The following is a 7,585-nucleotide window of genomic DNA, read 5'->3' as shown; positions in this document are numbered from 1 at the left end:
CACCCAGGAGTCTCATTCATTGGTCATACATATTCATGTTTTTTTGCCTTTTATGTTCGCAACACTGTCATGAAAGAGCAGAGTGTATACCTAAATCAGATGTGATGTGGTCTCCTGCTGAAGTGTGATGTTTTCTCTTTTGGTTCCACACCTCCTGGTCTCTCTTTGGGTGCTTCCTATAGGGGATAATTTTTTTTATTGGCCTTCCACCAGTTCAATGTGTGATTTTAGATATTTTGTGAGAAGAGGTAAGATCTTGTATTGGAAGTTACCATTTTCTTGCACTGAAAATGTATTTCTGATAGATACTTACCTCTACTCACATTGCCCGCCCAGCCTCCCCACTTCTTATGATATATAGTTTAGGTCTTCTGACCAATCTCAGTGATTAACAAGTGCAGATGTGAAAAGCATGCTGGTTACTATAGGAGTGATGTCGTGCTCCTATTAGTGGAGAGCTGCTGCTTGATCATTTCCATATGGATATACAGAAGTGGGAGGTGGAAGGCTTCTGTTGTGCATTGAAAATTTGTACAGATAGAGGGTGGTGCTAGTTGAGAAAAGCTATTTTGTGATCAGATCTTAGGGTCTATTGGAAATACATTTCCAGTGTTGAAAAATGCTAATGTCTAGATTAGGCCTAAATATCTTGTAGGTATACAGATGTTTGTGTCATTCTCAACCACCACATCAAGCCTATCCCTAAATGAAGCTTTTAATCAGGACAGTGTTCCCTGATGCTCTCAGTATCTCGAACACTGACACATATTTGATTTAAATAACTAATCCATATTGATGAAAGAATGGAATCTATGTGTGTAGTATCATATCGATTTTAAATACTCTGTACAGTGCATAAACTTTCTTGAATGAAACTCATAATTCTCAGTGTGCCTCTAGTAAAATTTTCTCTCTCTGGTAAAAGTATTTTTAAGATTTTGGATTTTCTTTAAAATCATCCAATATTTTGCATTTGTCATTTTATGCTAAAATTGCAAAAAAAAAAGTTAAAATAAGCTTGTAAGATAAAATTTTTCATAAAAGCCAGTATTTCTAGAATGGGTCAATAAAATTTTCTATTTTTACAATAATTATTACCACTCCTTCTGTGTTTAACATCTGTTGATGGGCTGTCCAGCAGCAGCAAGCAAAGCAGAGATGGAAAGAACTAGCAGAAGGATTGAACACTGCTGTTTCCAGCATGCCTTGGTGTATATACATTTTGTGGCAAGAAATCACCTGTTGGAAACTGTTGATGGGCTGTCCAGCAGCAGCAAGCAAAGCAGAGATGGAAAGAACTAGCAGAAGGATTGAACACTGCCATTTCCAGCATGCCTCATTGTATATACACTATCCTACCAAAAGTCATGGGACATGGGTAGTTATGAATAAAGCATGTCTGTTCCAAGAAATTAATAGCATATTGGCCTGCCTTTGGTCTTAATGACTGCTTCAATGCGTCGTGGAAGACTAATTTCTGGTAGAAAGCTGGTGGTATTGTGCTCCACTCCTGAAGAGGGCCATCTTGGCCTAGCCCTAATTCTGCATTCCAGTTCATCCCAAAGATGTTTATCAGGTTGAGGTTGGTGCTCTGTGCTGGCCACTGAATTATTCCGATGTTATTCTCTTCAAACCATGCGTTCATCAATCGTTGCTTTGTGACATGGAGTGGTATCATGTCGGAAGGTGTAAGGGCGGGTACCATAAAATTACCACAATGTAGGACACACAGAATTATTCAGAACATCAGTGTAGGACTTGGCATTTATGGATCCATGCACTGTGACCAGTGGACCTAGTCCATACCACAAGAAGCACCCCTGAACCATGATACCACCATCTCCAAACTTCACTGTTGGGATAACAAACTCAGGTAATAAGCATTCTCCAGGCATCCTCTATACCCAAACATGTCCATCAGACTGGATGAGTGTGTAGTGTAACTCATCACTCCACAGGACCAATTTCTATTGATCCAGGTTCGGTATGTTTTGCCCCATGCCAATTGACAGTGTGCATTTGTTTTTGTTATCAACGGCTTGTGGGCTGCAGCTCTTCCATGAAAATTCATGGCATGCAGCTCTCGACACATCATGGAAACACATGTAGGATTGCCTATAGCTGCTCACATCCCCAAACATAGGTTCTCTAGGGTCTGATGGCGAGATAAGGTAACCAGTCTTCTCAAGGCATGTCGGCTTCTGTCAGTCAGTATTTTATGCTTACTTGGTCATTTCTTGGGCTCATTGTCAACCTGGGAATGTCTAATTGTTGCACAACAGCATGTAGAGACATTTTCCCCAAAAGGCATCTACTTATCCTTCCCCTCTGAAACTCTGTTAGCTCTTTCCGTGTACTCATTGTTTAGCGTAAAAGTTCAAAATGATTTCCAAGCAGATCGCTTATCACCTTCATAGGCCAAACTGTTTAGATATTTTGTTGTCACACCCATTTTCCTGCAATCAGAGGTGTGTCCCATGACTATTGGTAGGACAGTGTATGGCTGGTGGTGAGAGATCCATGACTATTGGTAGGATGATGTACATCTGGTGGCGAGAGATCCATGACTATTGGTAGGACAGTGTACGTCTGGTGGTGAGAGGTCCATGACTATTAGTAGGATGATGTACGTCTGGTGGAGAGAGATCCATGACTACTGGTGGGACAGTGTACGTCTGGTGGTGAGAGGTCCATGACTATTGGTAGGATGATGTACGTCTGGTGGTGAGAGATCCATGACTATTAGTAGGATGATGTACGTCTGGTGGAGAGAGATCCATGACTACTGGTAGGATGATGTACGTCTGGTGGAGAGAGATCCATGACTATTGATAGGACGGTGTACGTCTGGTGGAGAGAGATCCATGACTATTGATTGGACAGTGTACGTCTGGTGGAGAGAGATCCATGACTATTGATAGGACGGTGTACGTCTGGTGGAGAGAGATCCATGACTATTGGTAGGACAGTGTACGTCTGGTGGAGAGAGATCCATGACTATTGGTAGGATGGTGTACGTCTGGTGGAGAGAGATCCATGACTATTGGTAGGATGGTGTACGTCTGGTGGAGAGAGATCCATGATTATTGGTAGGACGGTGTACATCTGGTGGAGAGAGATCCATGACTATTGGTAGGACGGTGTACGTCTGGTGGCAAGAGATCCATAAACTCTACTGTATCTTCAAGTAGTTTCTGTACCCTTTAAAACCAAGTAAAAATAGATAATCTCCTGAAGGTCCTTTATCTGTGAGTGTGGACTAATTTAAACAAAATATGCCGAGGAGAATCCTGTTCATGGGTTTTTAATTTAGTCTAAATAATGCTTTAAGTGCTTATTATTCATAAATGTGTGTGTCTGTATGTATATAATATCTGAGGATAAATATTTTGTTTTAACCAAAAATTACAGTTTTTAAACTATAACAAAGCACTTATTCCCTGGCTTCAAAGTGATAAATAGAGCTGCTTGAAATGTGTAAAGTTCAAAATCTTGAGAGTCTAAAATAAAAGAATTACTAAAGATAAAATGTTATTAATGGAGGACAGGAATAAACAAAGTTAGAAGTAACTGTAAGGAAGCTAGTGAAATTACAAGAAATAATGTTTCAATCTAAGAATTACTTAATATCTATAAAATTTAATTTTTTCTCACCAGTCTTTGGAGATATTTTAGTATTTGTTATCTCTAAACTGTAAGACAACTGAAATTTGATCCTTAAGCTGTGTGTTCACATTAATTCAACTGTGGTTTGGATTCACAGCAGGCATTATTTAAAACCTTCTAGAAATGGCTGTAAAAAATCTTGCCATCCCATTGAGTATAGATTCATGCACCCTGTTTTTCAGACTTGAAGAGAGAAATTTATGGGTTTGTTTAATTTGCTATATATCACTTAACTGTATTGTTCTGTGTAAACATTTTTCTCCCCTTCTGATAATTAGGGCTCATACAGGACTTGTTTGGCAATTTTTTGGAGAGCTTGGAATGTTAACTTACCAATATCAAGGCAAAAAGCCATGTGTAATTGTGAAACAGTATTAGTAGGTATTTCTTTTAACATCTGTTTGTTGTATTGTATATTTAATAGACTGTAACATGTAAGAAAATGCAACACCCAGAATAACTTAAATATCTTGTTCCTGCTACATCACGAATATGCTACAATTGCATATTATCATAACTTCAGTAATCTTTCTTATTCTTGAGACTTTGTATTAGATTTTTATATCCAATAACTAGATTTTGATATAATAGCTTTACCATTTTTTTAATAGTACAGATATATATATAAATATATTTATCAGTTATGTAGTAATGAGCATGGTTTGTTTATAGAAAGCTCCTGAAGGCCATAACTCGATGTAGCTAGCCAAGACTGATTACAAGAAGCTTGTGAATTCCATAAATCATTGCAACTGACCCAAACTAATGCATGGATAATACGGTAGGTGAAGGAATCGTCACATAATAGAAATTTCCTACTAAGTCAGTCTTAATTGATATTTTCTGTATTTCATTACTCAATCTCATTGATAAATTTAGACTGTTAAATGTATTAGTGAAAAAAACGGAAAATAATTGTTAAACTGATAAGAGTAGTTATAAACAGTAAACTGACATTAATAAACCTTGCTTTAGTGGCTGTTGTTTTATGGTCACTTGTCCTGTCCAGGACTGCATGTTTACTCTTATTTCAAGCTATACTAAACAAACAGTCTGTTCATTATTAAGAAAAAAGTACATGAAGAGCTACAGATGTCCACAGGCTCTTAGTTGTTACTTGAAGATATCCAAATTAGGTAGTAGTTGTTGTCTCCAGATATCCACAGGCTCTTAGTTGTTACTTGAAGATATCCAAATGCGGGTAGTAGTTTTTGTCCCCAGATATCCACAGGCTCTTAGTTGTTACTTGAAGATATCCAAATTAGGTAGTAGTTTTTGTCTCCAGATATCCACAGGCTCTTAGTTGTTACTTGAAGATATCCAAATGCAGGTAGTAGTTTTTGTCTCCGGATATCCACAGGCTCTCAGTTGTTACTTGAAGATATCCAAATGTAGGTAGTAGTTTTTGTCACTGGATATCTCCAGGCTCTTAGTTGTTACTTGAAGATATCCAAATTAGGTAGTAGTTTTTTGTCTCCAGATATCCACAGGCTCTTAGTTGTTACTTGAAGATATCCAAATGTAGGTAGTAGTTTTTGTCTCCAGATATCCACAGCCTCTTAGTTGTTACTTGAAGATATCCAAATTAGGTAGTAGTTTTTGTCTCTGGATATCCACAGGCTCTCAGTTGTTACTTGAAGATATCCAAATGTGGGTAGTAGTTTTTGTCACTGGATATCTCCAGGCTCTGCTGTTCTATAACAATATAAAGATGAATGTCTTGGTGTTACAACCCCTTCTTATACTTCCAATGTTCTATGTGTGATACTGGTTAGGGAATATTGCTCTGTAGTACAGTTTCTGCTGTTCTATAACAATATAAAGATGAATGTCTTGGTGTTACAGCCTCTTCTTATACTTCCAATGTTCTATATGTGATACTGGTTAGGGAATATTGCTCTGCAGTACAGTTTCTGCTGCAAGAGACTTTTGCACAATACACAGCGTGGTCACAAGTAATTAGGTGTCTATTTACTTGTGACCACTCGGTATATGTTGTTACCTTCCTGTTTATGACTCCTGTGGAACTGCTCAAGCAACCAAAAGGTGCAAAAGTCTGGGAGATTCTATATATGTTATAATTAATGGGAATTCATGCTCTACCAGTTGCAGACATCTCTAATCAATAGAAATGTGATGATATACAATGTGTAACATACTTGTAATGATACGCAGTAGAAAATGTGTAACAAAGCCTTATATTTTTTTCTTCTAGAAATGTAATCTGAACTTTAGAAAAAAGCAAAAAAAGCTGACACGGGAGGAAATTGAGTTCCTCCTAAATATTTCATTTTCTTCTGATGAAGGAGGCCTGTCAGAAGCATCTGAAGAAGTTGAATCTTCTCCTGAAATGCCTCTGACAGAAGTTTTTCATAGAAGTCAATGGCTTAAAAATATTGAACCAGGTCAAGTTCACTAAGAGAAGATGGTCTTGAAGAACCACCACCACCAAAAAGAGTCGGAGCAGAGAGGAGCAGATTTAGAGCCTCTACTGGAGCCGTTCCTTCCAAGCAGAAGAGGTGTCTCTCCTGTAATGATACATGGAGATGAACAGGAACAAAAACAATGTACAAAATTATCAGAGAGGAACCTGTTTCCCAACAGGTTACATCTGCTATAGATTCTCTTGATTCAGAGAGGAACCTGTTTCCCAACAGGTTACATCTGCTATAGATTCTCTTGATTCAGAGGGGAACCTGTTTCCCAACAGGTTACCTCTGCTATAGATTCTGTTGATTTTTTAAACTTTTTTTTTTCTGATCAGTGAGACAAATAGGTATGCTAGTGACAACGAAACTGTAGTTTAAAAAAAAAAACCTGTGAAATGGACTAATGTTAATATTGAAGACATTTTTGGTCTCACTATAACTATTGGTCTCAAGCCTCTTACTTCTTTTCCTGATTACTGGTGTTCCTATCCTCTTTTTTGTGCTCTTGGGTTTACTAATATCTTATCTAGGGGCAGTTTTTTTTTTCTTCTTAGATACTTACATTTCAATAACAATACTAATGCTCTACCTAAAACTGCTCCTAACTATGATAAACTTTTAAAAGTAAGACCTATTGTAGACCTTCTTCTGAAATCCTTTGTTTCCCACTCTTCTCCTAACAGAGAGCTATCTATAGATGAGTAGATGTAGAATTGGTTTCCTTTAGTATATATCCAAGAAACCTGTCAAGTTTGGTATCAAGTTGTGGGTCCTGGGAGAAGCTGTGAGTGGATACTGTCTTAAATTTAAAATCTACACAAGCAAAGAGGGACAAACGCCATCTAGGGGTCTTGTAGACAAAGTTGTGATGGAACTGGTGGACAAATACAAGATATTAGGATACTGGGTTTTCATGGACAGTTTTTACACTTCCCCGATTTATTTAATCAGTTATTGTCTGTTGGAACCTATGCTTGTAGCAAAGACAGATTGTATTTCCCAAAGGACTGGCAGCTACAAACTTAGGTAAGAGAGAAGCATGTATTATTAAATGTGGAACAGCTGTAAAATGAACTGACAAACAAGATATTTTATTAAATGATGAACAGCTGTAATATGGACTGACAAACAAAGTGTGTTATTAAACGATGAACTTTGACAGCTGTAAAATGGACTGAGAAACAAGGTGTGTTATTAAATGATGAACTTTGACAGCTGTAAAATGGACTGACAAACAAGGTGTGTTATTAAATGATGAACTTTGACAGCTGTAAAATGGACTGACAAACAAGGTGTGTTATTAAATGATGAACTTTGACAACTGGAAAATGGACTGACAAACAAGATGTGTTATTAAATGATGGACTGAGAAACAAGGTGTGTTATTAAATGATGAATTTTTACAGCTGTAAAATGGACTGACAAACAAGGTGTGTTATTAAATGATGAACTTTGACAACTGGAAAATGGACTGACAAACAAGGTGTGTT

The 7,585-nt window shown here is 37.5% G+C and overlaps 1 long non-coding RNA gene across 6 annotated transcripts in view; it reads left to right on the top strand.

The window, feature by feature from the left end:
* Positions 1 to 7,400, top strand: part of LOC106474153 — a 15,190-nt gene extending 7,790 nt beyond the window's left edge. For 4 of the 6 annotated variants that reach the window (XR_002613861.1, XR_002613863.1, XR_001291728.2 and 1 more), the window contains exons 2-3: positions 4,339 to 4,447; positions 5,882 to 7,400. This is a non-coding gene — a long non-coding RNA (uncharacterized LOC106474153). Of the gene's footprint in view, positions 1 to 1,049; positions 4,044 to 4,338; positions 4,448 to 5,881 lie in introns of those variants that run through there. The other 2 variants (XR_002613864.1, XR_002613860.1) reach the window with 2 other exon arrangements.
* Positions 7,401 to 7,585: the final 185 nt, after the last annotated feature.

Source organism: Limulus polyphemus, unplaced genomic scaffold, assembly GCF_000517525.1.
Source record: "Limulus polyphemus unplaced genomic scaffold, Limulus_polyphemus-2.1.2 Scaffold6881, whole genome shotgun sequence".
In the NCBI taxonomy this organism is placed as follows: domain Eukaryota; kingdom Metazoa; phylum Arthropoda; class Merostomata; order Xiphosura; family Limulidae; genus Limulus; species Limulus polyphemus.
This window is presented reverse-complemented; position numbering and strand designations above follow the sequence as displayed.